We start from the raw sequence: 16,567 nt of genomic DNA, 5'->3' as shown, positions 1-16,567 counted from the left end.
TGGTGCAGAGGGGCAGAAAGCAGGAGGTAGGGAGTTAATCCAGGACACAAGGTGGCCAACTGGCTCTGAGAGCAGGCAAAAGAGGATTTGGGGTGCTGGCAGGAACATCATAGAATCAGCGATCTGTCTAGGTTAAACTAGATAAGGAGTGAAGTAGAACAAACAAGCAAGAATAAAAATGCTCGAGAGTTGTCAGCCATCAGTCCACTGGGAGGAAGTGGCAGTGGAGTTAAAGAATGTTTGCACCTGTCCTTTAGTTAACGACAATAACAAAACTAAAAGGTTTTGTGACGGTGGTGGAATGTAATTTTGGAGTTGAGGATTTGTAAAGTGGCTCCTGCTCCTGCTGTTTTGTTCATGGGGTTTCTACCATGAATGAAGATCCCTACCTGCAAGTGTAAAACTCACTAAGTTCTGAAGACCTGTGAAAGGGCGATTGTGGTTTGTTCTTTTGCTTATGACTCCCTGTGACAAAACCTTGCCCTGTTTACGAGGCAATCTTCTGTCTTTATACATACCACTTACTGTGACAATTCAAACATGGCCATCAGAAAAATAAGAAATTCACTTCGTTATGGAGTTCTCCCTGGACTCTGTGGCGTTTTATAGTACAGTATTGTGAATCCCAACGTTTCTGAATTCTGGAGCCTGTGTAGCTGCAAGGTTTTGCAGATGTCTATTAAAACTGTCAGCTTGCTGTGGCCTTTTCCTGATACAGTGGCGTTGGTTTTTCTTGGTCTTCTTCACCTGGTACAAATAAGAATTATCCCAAATGTTATTAACTTTGTGTTATCAAAATGGACATTTAGAATTGTAATGTGTATACATGGGACCATGCTGCAACCAGAGACTCAGAACTGGGAGAATTTTAGCTTGTAGAAGGGACAGGTTTTGTGGGTCCCCTGTCTTCACTCATTCTAGAAGGATGCAGTTAGCCACTGCCAGCAATCAGCTTCCTTCCTAGCCACCAATATAGTAGCTACAGCCTCAAAAGTAAATAGAAGAGACATTATCCTGAGTCTTCAAGCTGATGTTTTTCCAAATTTCAAGCCCAAAGTTAGGTGATCTTGATATTGAACTACTATGACGTTTTGCCTTTTTCTATATCACTCTGCTTATTTTATTGTGAGTTAGCAAGGACATCTGTCTGTGACTAGGCAGATGTAATTTTAAAGCAGTAACCATGTCCTACGTCTTCCGATACATTTCTTCTCCCAAGAGTCTTTGCACAGTGTCTGTGTTGGAACACCATGAATTAGCGTTAATAAATTATTTAATTTATTAAGGATCAGAGTTTCCTGAAAGGCCCAATCCCTGCTCATAATTTTCTTCAGCCTTTACACTCATGGTAAAATTTGAAACTGAAAATAAAGCAGAGCAAACCAACAACTAAACAGAATTTTCATTCTGCAGTAGTGTGAATGTCTGCATGTCTAAAGAAGAGGATCATGGGAGACAAAGGGTTTATTGACTGACAGAAGTTGGAGTGGGAGAGCAGATGGTTAAGTGTTGACCCTGGAGTCCACCCAATGGCTCAATTTCATCTAATCATTAGTGTCATGACCCTAGACAGATTATCTGAACTCTCTATTGTTTAAACTTGGCTTCCCTCTTAACAACTTGGCAGTAGAGAATTACCTATCGTGTTAGGTTTAGGATTATATTGAGCTAATATATATGAACCCCCAAGCTAGCACCAGGCCCGGCACACTGTAAGTCTTCTGTATGAGTTGATGTCATCATCCTCATTACACTGTAGCACTGACTTATCACTTATAGTATTTTTATGCATTTAGAGGAATATTTTAAATTTTCCTAAGCCATGGGTTACTAATCTATGAAGTAAGAGAAATAACGATCACTTTTAAAGAGGTTCTATCCCCATTGCCAATGGCTTCAAATGTGCTTTCAGGAGACTGTTATAATTTGCCAAACCCATAGCTTTTTCTACTTACCTTTGACTCTTGACTATACAAAGGCAAGAGTGTGATCCTAAGCAAGAAGGGGTTGGAGAGGGGAAAGAGCATATCATCAGGGTAGCCATGGCTAGCCCGAAACTTCTTATTTAAACCACACTGTCCTTCAACTTGTAATCTTTCTACACCAGCCTCCCTCCTGAGTACTAGGGTTGCAGTCATGTGTGCCGCCATGCCTGATCCTGAGCCTCTCTACTCTTAGCTGAAATTTCTGCCGTGGAGGGGGTGATGAAAATATCTGTCTCCTAGGACGATGTTAAAGATTAAATGCTGTAACTCAACCCAATGGCCACCCATGTTAGGTGCCAGCTCACTTTTACCCTCGCTGGTGCATGTCTGAAGGAATTGGAGTTGCTAGTCTGTTAGGTCCTTCCCAGATGGGAAGGTCTAGGATTCCGTGGGCACAGAAGGTAAACATTCAGCGATGGATCACATTCCCACTCCACCGTGGAAAAACCCACAGCTCAGAAGGTTCAGATGTGTTCAGCAATCCCTCTGCTCCTGTTCCTGGCTCCACAGTGACAGGACTCTGTGTGTACTCAGAGGTTAAATACCATATCTGCCCAACCAAATATGCTGCCGTCACATATTAATTATGTGACTCACAGAAAACAGGGTAGAGTTTCTTAGCAATTAAAAAATATGGCATCTGCAGTGTGTAAGGACTTTTTTTTCATGCTCTGCATACAGCAAGGCATCTGTTATGTTGCCATGTTGGTCATTCTGTAGCCCTCCTGCTCAGATTAGGCTCCCTGTTTTAAGAGCCTCTAGAGACCTGCACAACTCTCCAGATCCCTCCTTCTGGTTCTTGGAGTCAAAAGGAATTTTGCCGTTCAACCAAGCACCATTTGCATCTGCCTTTCAGAGGTAAAGAAAGTTCCTCTTCAAAAACTATGATGAAAGTTCATTGGTTTTTTTCCTCTCTTTTTTTTTCTCTAACTCTAAGATGACCCAAGTTCTATAAAAGAAAAGATACGTTTTTATCGATTCCTCTTTAGTTTTTGGGTGGTACTCGAGATTGAGTCTAAGACATAGATAAAATATTTTAATAGTTAATATTATAGTTATTTTCAAATGATTTTATCTTTGTAAGTGACAAGATGCTTTACTCTCATGTCCTTTAAACACCCATTCACAGGCACACACACACACACACACACACACACACACACACACACACACACACACACACACATCTGCATATGCCTACTATTGAGATGCTGGTACTGTTTCCACCAACTCTGAGACCAGAAGGAGTAGCACCACACTGGTACAGGCTTTCAAGTTTGGACTTGGCATCATATGCTTCCTTGTATAACAGGTTTGCCAATCACAGCGCGATCACGAAGTGGGACACAATGGGGATATAATCGATATCCTTTATTTCCCCAAATTTAGTCTATGTTATAATCTCTAAAAAAATCTGCCAAAGAATAAGTGAAAGGCCTGCTTCTTTTTTTTTTTTCTTTTTTTTTTTTTTCCGGAGCTGGGGACCGAACCCAGGACCTTGCGCTTGCTAGGCAAGCGCTCTACCACTGAGCTAAATCCCCAACCCGAAAGGCCTGCTTCTTAACAAGACTTTTCACAAATAGCATTTTAATCAGCACATCCATTCTTAAATACTGTGGTATGATTCTCTCGGTAGAGATGAAAAGACAAAACACAAAGAACTGAGCAATGTCTTTGAAATTAGGCTCCTCCCAGTTATGCCATATTAAATGGAAAGAATAGTTGTGCCTTATGTATTAATAAGTATGTTAGCCTACACTTAGGAATGCAGAAATTCACCCTGCACAAGTGAGGTAGACAGAGGCTCCGAAGAAACCTAAAAGATCTGCAGTGCTCTTATTCAAAAAGGCCTTGGTGTCTTGGGACATAATGAACAAAGCAATAATAACAAAATTGTGGATTCCTGCAGTGGCATCTGAATGACTCACTAAACAGGAGAAGGAACAAGTCCCACCCTGATGATCAACACTGCAAAGACAAACCAGCCCACTAAACTACAGGGATTGCTGACAGGTTCTTTCCCTGGGCTCCAATGGGGACCCCCAACTGCAGTTGTTCGCTTCCTCATCTGAGAGAGGGGAGCAGCAGCCTCGGGGACTGAAGAGTCACAAGGCAGAGAGCAAATCAGTCAAAAGGGCAGAAACCAACAGTGTTTACAGATAAACTTCCCCCTCCCTCTCCTCTCCACTAACAAGGGCTGAGCTTTATTAAGTGAAAGAAAGAGAAGCCAACCGTGTCTCTTACCGTATCAGGGTCATGAATGATAGATTTGAGAGTTCAGTAATCCTTCTTAAAGTAGTCATCTTCCAAAGCTCATTTAGAATTTACTTGCTAGCTACTTAAAGTACATTTGAAAAGCAGAAATGGAATTATTACTTATATTTGTATATTTGTTTATTGCCAAGCCCATTCAAATAATACCTCTCTCTAAATACCTTTCTAAAACTAGTACTGCCTCTCTCTCTCTCTCTCTCTCTCTCTCTCTCTCTCTCTCTCTCTTTGTGTGTGTGTGTGCGCACGCGCGCACGCATGCGTGTGTTGCTCATGAAGCCTTGTGTGTGTGGTTGTGCATGCCTATGCATGGGTGTGTATAGAGGCCAGAAGAGAGCCTAGAGTGTCCTGCTCTCTTACTGTCCCCTTATTCCTTGAGACAAGGTCTCTCACTTGCTATCCCCTAACTCTACCTACCAGTGCTGGGCATTCTTGGCCCCATTGGACCTTTTCCATAAGTGCTGGGAATTTGAATTTAGTTCTCCATGCCTGCACAGCCATGATTTTACCCACTGACCCATCTCTCTATCCCTTCAAATATAATCTTGATTGTCTATTGTGAGTTAGAAAAAAAAGCAGTGAATTTGGTGTATAAAGTGAAGTCGAGGGGTTTAATCACTGGTCCAACTTCATTTAGCACCTGAACTACAGAACCAGAATTAAACTTGGGTTACATCTGATTCCAAAGCTCACACCCTTTCCCTCTCGCCATATGAGTTAGATATAAATTTTAAAACAATAACATTCTCTACTTATTGACTGACTCATTTTCAAAGACCAGATAGATATACAAGTTTTCCTCGCAAACACTTCTCTGACCCTCATTAGTGAGGAGGTATGAGGCCTGGTGTATAAAGGCTCTTGCCTCATAGCTTTATAACGTGAGTTGAGTTCCTGGAACCCAGCTGAAGATGGAATGAGAGAATCATCTCTGCAAGGTTGTCGTCTGACCTCTACTCAGACGCCATGGAACACAGCCTCCCACACCTTGCCTGCCCCCCCCACAGACACAGTCACACGCAATAACAACTAACAAAAATGTCTGGTGCCTATGTATTTATGTCAGCTAGCTAGTCATTCAGATGACACTGTTTCAAGTAAACCCTGTCCAGTTCTAGGCAATTAAGCACCACCACAGTGGTTCTAGGGTTGGCCCCAGGATTACAACATCCAACAACAGACTTGGAGATCCACCACATCAGAAACGGGGTGGAGACAAAGCAATCTGTGCTTCAATAAACTCCTGAGTAATTAGGCTGACAATATTGGCAATATAGTTTAAGAACCATTGTTCTACAGGCAAGTAAAATGATGTTAATGCTCCTGAATCTTCACATACCTTTGAGACGTTAACACAGAAGACTATGGTTGTACTGCTGGGATGCTGAGTTGTGCTTACAGAGGTACCTGTTTGCTGATTATAAGCAGTTCTACAAGCTGATCCCATAGATGAGAGAAGGAACTCTAGAGAAAGTGATAAAGACAAGACCATGAAGCAAAATAGCAGCAGGAATACAGGAGACTCCATAAGCAACGTGATGACCTGCCTGGAGCAGTATTTCCTGCTGAACTAGAAAGTGGGGAGAGCGGAAGGAGTTAATAACTTTTATAGGCCAAGATGTGGGATCTGGTTCAGGAACCAGCATACAACCAGGAGGTGAGGTGGAATTCGACACCCAGGTTGGGACCAGGATAGGCCAACACACAGCAAAAGAAGGAAAGGAGAAACCTGAGAGGGAACTGGAAGGGTATCTCTCCCCCTTGCCCTGTTCAGGAGGGCCATGGTCCCACCTCTGCTATGCCATTTGGATGAATTAGCTGTCTCCGTGCCTGCTTCCCGGACCCTCCTCCTCTCCCCACAGCTCCTGGGTCTGATCTCATCCATCTTCACCCAGGCCAAGAGGCCTAGAGAGCTCAGGGGAGAATCCAGCCCATAGCAGTAATGAAAAGCAGGACTTCCAGGAGTCTGCTGCTGCTGAGAGAGCCAGGGAACCCCATCACCTAATCAGGGGGAAATGACCAGGTGTGACTGGGCAAGTAGGGAATGTTTTCCTTGTGGGTAAGGAACTTCCATGATCCCAAATCCATCATCTCCCCTAGGGAGTGATTGTTGACAAATTTTGTTTTGCCAAACCAAGTCCATCTAGAACGTAATTGTCTAGAAAACACTAGAATGTCTCAGCTAATAGAAATAATGGAGTTTCTTTCACCTTTGGTCCAGATGCTAATAAGTTGATCCCAGTTCGAATTTCTATCACTTCACCAGGCTGTTAAGATTTTACTTATGAAGATGTCTCCATCGAATCCTCAAAACTCAAGGATCCCTGAGGCAAAGGAGCCAGAAGGAGTTGGGTAGACAGAGGGGAGGGAGGACACCAGGAAAACAAGGCCTTCTAGAACAACTGAGCAAAGCTCAAATGAACTCACAGAGACTGAAGTAGCAATCATAGGGCATGCATGGGTCTGCCACAGACCCTCTGCTTATGTACTTACTGTATATTTCAATTTAGTACTTTTATGGGACTCTCAAATGTGTAAATGAGTGGGCCTCTGATTCTTGTGCCTTCCGTTGAGGTCCTTTTATTTTTCTGTTGGCTTGGCTTGCCTATCTTTGACACAATGGTTTTCTCTTATTATATTTTATTTTGTTACATTCTGTTGCTATGTCCTAGAAGCCTGTCCTTTTTTAACAAGAGACAAGAGATTCGATCTGGATGGGTGATGAGGTGGGGAGAAACTGGGAGGAAGAAAGGGAAAGAAAAATGTATCCAGATTATACTGTATGAGAAAAGATTCGTATTTAATAAAACAGGGAAATACTCTAAGTATCTTCAAGCCCCAATTGTCTTGAGTAAATAAAAATAATAATTGATGTAATTTCTGCCCTATCCTCATCATAGGCTGTGGTATCATGTGAAAGGGCTTTTGTAAATGTGTAAATTAGCACCCAGATATAAACTGCCTTATTTATTTCTTACTTCAAATTCCCATGAATGTCTTCCATAGCTCCAATTTAATGATATTTTATGGTTATTACATGGAACTTACTGTCTCACATTTATTCTTTACATTCTAATAGGCAGTTCCCTGATGCCAACTGCCTACAGCTCGGTTTTCTTCTCATTCCCTCCACACGCCTGTCAAGGGCTGCTGGCTCTTCAGGCTTGCCCCATTGAGCATTCCGTTTCTGCTTCCTTTCCTCGACTACCCACTGAACTCTGTGGTCCATCACTTTAGGCATTTGTTGTCAACAACTTCTTCCTTCCACTCTGTATTCTGTCTCTCTACCTTGCCTCGTATCAGTACAACTCTCTTGTGTCTCTCTTTGCTGAGCACCATTAAAGGGAATGACACAATTGGGTGGGTTGCTGCCATTATGAATGTATGATCGCCAAGCTCATTTGAACCCATTGTTAGGGAGTGCTTTGGCCATTTTCATGATCTCTCACCCCCTTCTTTTCTTAGTACACGAACTGGCTGAAGCTGCAAAGAGAAGCAAGTCTATCAAATAAGTACCTGAAAACTCTGCTTGCAAAAATCCCAGACTTCAGTGTTGTCATCAGCACCTGATCTACCCTCTGAAGGTCCAGGACTAGGTCAGTAGGCTTCTCCTATTAAGGTAAATTCCTTTGAGCTTCTCTCAGTCACTTGCCATCTGGTTCCTCTGGAGAGTCCATTTTCCCTGGGTGTTTCATCTCTGCCAGGTATGGGGGAAGGGAAAGCCACCTCTGTATCTCTCTTCCTTTTCTGCTTCCCTCCTATTGAATTCTTGGGAATATTATAATCAGTGCCTTCACTTCACCAATTACTAGCTGATGAGTACCTAACAGCGTCCATGTGCTGCTGGACCTCTCTTGGTCATATTCCAGCCTGGACACTTCTCTACATCTAATGATGCTCCAAATTTATGTGTGTTTGCCCCCCCCCACCCTGTCCCATGCTGATGTCTCCGGACATCTCACACATTGGAATGGTCTTGTCTTTGTCCTTCATGCTGGCATTGAATGAGTCCTCCAATCCTTCCCACCTCTCTTCTTTCTTCTCCATCCTGACTATGTATTAAGCTTTCTAAAACAAAAATCTTCATTTCCACCATTCATTAAGCCCTTACTGTATGTCAGGTGCCAGGCTAAACATCTACTGTGTTGCTTGGGCCTCACAATGGCCATAGGAAGGAAATATTGACTTGATGTTTTCAGTAAGAAAATAAATGCTTAGACTTATCATGTTACGTACCCTCATACCACAAAGGGACTAAGCAGGCTAATCAATAATGAAGGCTTGGGCTGTGAGCCCCTCCCCCATCCTCTAGGAGGGTTCTCTGCCTCAGAGGCTTTGTACTCAGGCAGCTCTCCAGATACTCTCCCCCCACCACCACCACCAAGAGCGGCTTCTTGCCTCCTCCACGGGAGGCCTCTCCAGTCTCACCTTTTCACACTTGAAGAAATTCCTAGTCTTTCTTCCATGACCCCTTCGGACTCTGTGGAGGCTTCCTTCAGGGTACCAGGACAATCACATCTTACTTGGCAATTGGTTTGCTGTAAGTTTATTTGTCGATTTCTTGAGATCATCTTGTTTCCAAAACCAAACACTATTTTTATGGCACATAGTACAAGAGTTGGTGAGTGACAGCCCACAGACTAATGTTTTTTGTAACTAATGTTTTGTAAATAAACATTAAACAAAAATTGTATTGACAGAACGCTACTTCTGGTCATTTCCATATAATTTTGGCTGGTTTTGCACTATAATGGTAAATCTATGCAGTCTACAATCCTACAATATTTGTCATCTTGCCTTTTATGGAAAATTTTGTTAACCCTTGATGTACTAAAAGCTAAATTAATGTTGAGTGTATGAGCAAGTTTATTATGCAAGGCTCTCTAAATAGAATTATGGATGAATGAATTATTATTAAGCACAATATGTTTTCTGCATGGGAAATAAAAATTTGAAACACCACATCTATGTGTGCATTCAAAAATCATCAAGCTGTTAACTTTTTGAAATCAATTTCTTTCATGTTTAAATAGATGTAATAACTCCCACTGGTAAACTACAAATGAACCTGAAAGATCTTTTTAAAAGCAACAAGCAAAAACATGATTGACTGTATTTAAGGATGGGCTTTGGCATCAGAAACCAAAGTTCAAAGCCCCACCCTGCATCTTCCATCTACTGACTATGTGGCATTGTGAAAACTACTTGACCTCTTGGCTCATGATTGCCTCCCATGTGTAAGGTGACACACCACCCATAAAAAGTGTTGCTGTGATTAAAGATAACATTTTGAAAATAAGTCATGTAGGTTGGAATCTCAGCACCAAAGCTTACTAGCTATGTGATCTTAGGGACGTTGTTAGTTTTAGTATATTTTTATTTGCAAAATTGGAAAGATTCCAAATTCATATATTTTGTAGGCACTAAATGAAATAGCACATTTAAGTGTTTGACATAAACCTTGATATGTAGATAATATTTGTTGTAGGTTAAAAATTTGTACTCTCGTCAAACTCATATATAAAAACTCTAATCCCAGCTTCTGGCTATTATAAATAAGGCTGTTATGAACATAGTGGAGCATGTGTCCTTGTTATATGTTGGAGCATGTTTTGGGTATATGCCTGGGAGTGGTAGAGTTGGGCCCTCTACAGTGTGTCCAATTTTCTGAGGAACTGCCAGACTGATTTCCAGAGAAGTTGTACCAGCTTACAATCCCACCAACAGTGGAGAAGTGTTCCTCTTTTTCCACATCCTCGCCAGCATCTGCTGTCACCTGAGTTTTTGATCTTAGGCATTGTGTCTGGTGTGAGGTGGAATCTCATAGCAGCCTTATTTATAATAGCCAGAAGCTGGAAAGAACCCAGATGCCCTTCAACAGAGGAATGAATATTGAAAATGTGGTTCATTTATACAATAGAGTACTACTCAGCTATTAAAGATGATGACTTCATGAAATTCTTAGGCAAATGAATGGAACTTGAAAATATCCTGAGTTAGGTAATCCGGTCGCAAAAGAACACACATGGTATGCACTCAATGCTAAGTGGATATTAGCCCAAAATCTCAGAATACCCAAGATACAATTCACAGATCATATGAAGCTCAAGAAGAAGGAAGACCAAAATGTGGATGCTTCAGTCCTTCTTAGAAGGGGGAACAAAATACTCACAGGAGGTAGAGGGAGGGAGGAACTTGGGAGGACGAAAGGAGGAGGAGGGGAAAAGGGGGCAGGATTAGGTATGAGAGGAGACAGGGATGGTATACAGAGAGTCAGGAATTTGAACAGAGGTGTGTAACAAAGGGGGATTGGGAATGGGGGGAACTATCCACCGGGAAGTACCAGATGTCAGAAAAGCTAGAGGCTCCCATGACCCAACAGGGATGAGATTAGCTGAAATGCCCAACAAAGGGGAGGGAGAACCTGTAGAGACTATATCCAGAGGTTAAGCAAGCCCCCAGTTGAGGGATGGGGCCACCCTCCATTCTTAAAATTTTAACCCAGAATTGTTCCTATCTAAAGGAAATACAGGGACAAAAAATGGAGCAGAGACTGAAGGAAAGGCCATCAAGAGACTGCCCCACTAGGGATCCATCCCATATGCAGCCACCAAACCCAGACACTATTGCTGATGCCATGAAGTGCTTGCTGACAGGAGCCTGATACGAATGTCTCCTGAGAGACTCTGCCGGAGCCCTACTGAAGCACATGAGGATGCTTACAGCTAAGCAGTGGACTGAACAAGGGGACCCCAATGGAGAAGTTAGAGAAAAGACTGAAGGAGCTGAAGGGATTTACAACCCATAGGAAGAACAACAATATCAACCAACTAGACCCTCTGAAACTCCCAGGGACTAAACCACCAACCAAAGAGTTAGTGGGACCCATGGCTCCAGGCTCATATGTAGCAGAGGATGGACTTGTCTGGCATCAATAGGAGAAGAAGCCCTTGGTCCTGTGAAGGCTCGATTCCCCAGTGTAGGGGAATACCAAGGGGGTGAGGTGGGTGGGTGGGTGGAGGAGGAGCATCCTCATAGAAGAAGGGGAGAAGGGATGGGAAAGGGGGGAACTGGGAAAGGGAATAACATTTGAAATGTAAATACATAAAATATCCAATAAAATTAAAAAAGGAAAAAAAAAAACTCTAATCCCCAAGAAGATGTATTTGGAGGTGCAGAACCTAAGGAAGTAACTAAGGTTAACTAAGGTCTCAAGAGTGGAGCCCTAATCAGAGCAGATCAGTGTCTTTCAGAGAATAGATCCCAGAGAAAGCCCTCCCTCTCTTCCTATCTTTCCACTCCTTACCTTTCAGCCTCTTCCATGCCTCCTTCAATGGTGAACACTAAGAAAGGGCTGCATAAAGATTAGCCAGGAGATAGCATCTGCAGATGACAGATGAATTAGCCTTGCTAGCAAAATGATCTAGAATTTCCAACCTTTACAATGGTGAGAAGGTAAACTGATATTATTTAAACCAACATATATGTGTATATGAGAGAGAGAGAAACAGAGAGAGACAGAGAGAAAGAGAGAGAGAGAGAGAGAGAGAGAGAGAGAGAGAGAGAGAGAGAGAGATTTGTTCTGGCAGCCCAAATGTACTAATATAACATCCATATAACATTACTCTCTGTCACCGTCACCGTCATCACCATCACTGTTATCACCACCACCACCGCCATTATCATCATCATCCCCATTGCTATAACTACTACCACCAATGGGTCATTCATTATTGTCATTATGGCCAGTAAAATTAATTTCTTGATATATTAGAGATACACCACTTTTATCTATTGTTATTAAAAATTGATAATGTATTTAAACATTATCTGGATATTATATTTAAACATTAACCAAAAGAATTTTCTAAGCTTTAGGCAGTCACCTGTAGATCTGAGATAAATCTGATCTTATATTAATCACAGTTGCCAGAGATGAACAAAAAATAAGTGTTATTTTGGACCACAACCCAATATTTTCTTCCAAAACAATAGCGAAAGGATTGTGGAAGTAAATCTTGTTTTCTGTGGTTGTCTGGCTAGCTCATGCTGGAGTGAGTGTTGGGATAATCGTCTTGTGCATTGTGTAAAGGTTGTCTTTGTACTGTTCAAATGTTGATTTCCATGCTGGCTGAGAACATAGTGCCAGCTGGACTTTGGTATTGCTATTCCAATTGTTCAGCACCTGTATCATATTTTGTAAGCATTCTTCTCCCTCACCTTCTGATTGGTTTAACAAGGAGTGGATGGCCCATCGCAGGGCAGGAGAGGAAAGGTGGGACTTCCGGGCAGAGATAGGAACTGTGGGAAGAGTTGAGACTTGGAGGAAATCAGATGAGCAGAGACATGGTGGCAGATAGCAGGCTATGTGGCAAACATGGAATAGTGTAGAACAGGTTCATTAAGTTCTACAAGCTAGTTGGGAACAAGCTTAAGCTATAAGACCTAAGCTTTCATAAATAATAAAAAGTCACCATGTTACTATTGAGAGCTGGGAGGGGGTCCAGTGATAAGTGAGGACTTGAACTCCATTATTTAAATGTCAGACTAAGAGCTCTACTGCATTGTCAACACTGAGTCTCAAAGCCAACATAGAAGCCGACCTCACAAGACTCAGACTTGAAAACAAACTCAGCCAGTTACTAAGCTCGTGACACTAATCTCAAGCTTTCATTTGCTCTGCCTGATCACTCAGGAACCATTGGGATTTCTGACAATGGGGTCCTAGTGATGATACACTAGAAAATGGATGGACAGACTCCTACAAAGTTGTGAACAAGTGAAAAGCAAGCTGACACTGGGTCATGTAGGATAGGACAGCATGTGCTATCGGGGAGTCAGAACCTGGCCAGCTCACAAGACTGGCAATTGTTCCTGAGGAGCTCTGCTTGGAACCTGACAGATAGGATTCATGGAAGAATTGTGCTCAATGGAGGGCAGCATTTAGTCAGTTCACAGTACAGTAGTCTAAGGTCATAGAAATAAATGCCTAGATCTCCTTCCCCACTCTCCTTTGACTATCCAATGATGTCTGCATCCACATTCACTAAACAAATGTATGCCCAGAAAGCCCAGTTGTCGGGTGTTGCCTTAGAGTTCCCTAACCCACAGCACAGAGCTGGGCTCAAATGGCAGAAGAGCTACAGAAAGCCAAATAAGTAGATATCCACCATTGACCATCATTTTTCTATTTATCCACTCAGAGTGGATATGGGTATTATCACATATGTGGTATTTACCTTTACAAGTGTTCTAGAGAGGATCAAAGACTTTTCTCCTTTAGCTCCTGCTATCTTTTCAACCTATAAGATGGAAATTTACACACTTTAGTTTGTCATCATCATCATTATCATCATCATCATCATCATCATCATTATTATCATGAAGCTCAGCAATTATTTTAACCAACCAAATCACTTTGAAATGTTATCTCTACAGTCCAGGCCACCCCTCTCCACCCATGAAAACACAGCTCAAAGGCCACTCTTCCCTTATATGTCTATTCTTTTGTGTCCTGCCATGCCCTCCAGTTTGAGCCAATACATAGACAACATTTCATAGGTCTGTTTGACGAGCTTCAATTATTTTCTGTACCCCTGCAGACTTCTTAGGGATAAATGTTAAATTAGTGTTTTGTAGCATTCCCAGTGACTAGAGCTAGCCTGTCTGTTTTGTTAAGGTGCGTGGAGGCCGCCCTGGCCACATCACACCCATGTAGATAAGGGAGACAGGATACCACATAACCTTCTGACATTTGCTCTAGCACGGCAGTGGAGCAGAGGAATGGAGCGTGTGGGTGTGCCTCGTTAATCGGGCAGAGCAGACTAAACAAGCCCACACATTCTGACCGTTTCCTTCCGTTGGCTTTTTAATGAAAGTCCTCTCTACCCGAGAGTGAAAACAGTCATTTGTTCATTCATTTAGCATGCACTGGGCACCTACCCTAAGACAGGCCTTATGCTAGTCACAGGGCTGAGGAGATAAATACAACACATTTCCTCAAGGAGGTCAGGGCTGATGGGCAAGACAAACACGTAGACACTAGGAATACAAGGTGATAGACACAGCATTGCACCAACTCGGAATAAGACTGGAAGAATGAGCCAGCTCCTCTACCAGGGACATGTAAGAGCCTTATAGAGGAGTCCTCACTGGCTTGGCTTTTACAGAATAGACAAGAATTTAGCAAAAGGATAAGACGCTTAACCATCTTTCATGACTCCACACTGCACCTGAGCACTTTATACTCTTCATTAGGAATTATTACCTTAGTCTCACTTAAGAAATAGAATTGGAGCTCAGCATATCATCGAGTGCCCAAGTCCATAAAGGTGGTAAAGACCAGATGTGAAGAGTAATTTATTCAAAGGCAGGGCACATTGAAGAGCAAAGGGTACTACCATGGGACAAATAGGTGGAAGCTAAACTGGAAGATGGCCAAGAGCTCAGGTAATTCAAAGACTATGCATGCACTGTCCGTTTAGAGCTTTTTCCCTTGACATTCCTGGGAAGCTAAACTCGGTCTTTTAATTTGGAAATGAGACTCTGGCAGAAGTGAGGAAAAAAATTAGAAGCAGATAGAAGGCAATGTGATGGACCAAGAGGCTTTTGCCTTCATCCAGGCAAGAGGTACTAGGGAATGGAATGAAACGCTTATTCAATAGAGTCAGGGATTGCAAAATCCAAGTGAGCTGGGGCAGTGTTCCTGCGTGAGGCACAGCTTCATGCAAATGCTCGCTACGATTATCTGAATTTTGCAGCCGGCAAGTTGAAGTCCAGAAGGATGAGGAAGGTCATAAAGAGTGTCAGCCTACAGCAGCCCTCCCCCTCCCTCACCCAGAGGGCGTTAGAGGTCCTCTGTTCTCTTCTTGACAACCTCTCTCAGTTCAATGAACACATCACTGAACACCCATCCTGCGGTACAGCTATGACTGCTTTCCAGCAAGTCATTGCGGAATATCTCCCAGAGCATGGACAAGATCCAGTCATGTGGAAAGGCGGATGGTGGAGGAAGCCCCTAACAATGAGTGAATGTTCAGGGAAAGCCCCTGTGGTTCCCCGAGGAGTAAGCCTTCCCTAAGCACATGCTTCACTGAGCAGGCAGACTGAGCAGAGCTTAGGGGTGATGAAAAGCAGGATGCTGCAGTCGAGTTGAGCTTCGAAGCCTGAGTGCAGTCACTAGCAATAAGGCCTACCCTCCTCAGTGTGCCAGTTGGTAAGAAGAACAAAAGGATCCTGTGCAGAGACACTCCCCAATGGGGAGAGAACTGTGGCTTGTTAAAGATCCCATTCTGTGTTAACAATAACCATGGCTACTCTCACATCCTGCACAGGCTCCTGCTGACCTCCCATGAACACCTGCCTAGCATCCCAGGAGGCTGGCCTGACTAGTTTGCATTTCCTCCTAGTCAGCTTCTTGACTCTGCTCCTCATTAGAGAGGGACAGTCCTGTCTTCAGAACCATTTATTTGGTGAAAAGCTAGCCACAGGGAGGGCAGGAAAGAACAGGCCACCAGATGAAGGTTGCAATGCCCTCAGGTGACACAGCTACTGTCCCTGGGATCCTCATCAGTCTTTAGGCAAGAACGACTTAAGGATAATGTCACAAACCCTGTCCCTTAGCATGTATGGACCTGACTGAAAACAGCCAGCATCCCAAGCAGTATCCCAAGAGGGAGAAAGACTGTACTTGGTGGTTAAGCAAGTAGAAAGTAGTCAAACACAATAAAGCAAGACTGAAATACTCAGTAAGAAAATGGTACAAACCAAAAGGAGCCAGGTAGTTTGGGAGGCAGGAGGTGATACGTAGAGTAGCTGGTGACCCTCAGCCTCCAGGTGCAAAGACCCTGTAATGACATTACACATGTCTGTGTGCCAGTTTATTCATATAAAGCAAGGAAACAATGCTTCCTTTCTGGTATTCTCTCTTGGAACTCAACACCTAGAACCTTCCGTGAGTATTAACCTATACCACATCACCCCTTGAAAATGTCCAAGCCAGTCCTGCCTCCCTGACTTGGCTCCTAACTGCTTGTCCTACCCTCTGACCTTTTCCTTACCTCTCAGCCGAAGCTGTTTTTCAGACTCATTTCTCACCTCCATTCCCTCAAACTTTGAGTCTGAGTTTGAGTTGCCTAGGAAACAAAAGACTGGGTCAGAGACTTGGTTGCCGGTAGTTTTGTTGAAACCGATCCTGAGAAACAGAAGTGATGGCGTGTGGTGTGTGAAGGGGGAAGAAAAAAGTGGAAGTGAAGTGAAGGGTCAGACTGCCAGGCAGGACTCTCCAGGACAGGAGATGTGTGGAGAATACC

This window comes from Rattus norvegicus, chromosome 5 (genome assembly GCF_021556685.1).
Source record: "Rattus norvegicus strain SHRSP/BbbUtx chromosome 5, alternate assembly SHRSP_T2T, whole genome shotgun sequence".
NCBI lineage: Eukaryota > Metazoa > Chordata > Mammalia > Rodentia > Muridae > Rattus > Rattus norvegicus.
The sequence above is the reverse complement of the archived record's forward strand: the minus strand, read 5'-3'. Positions refer to the sequence as shown.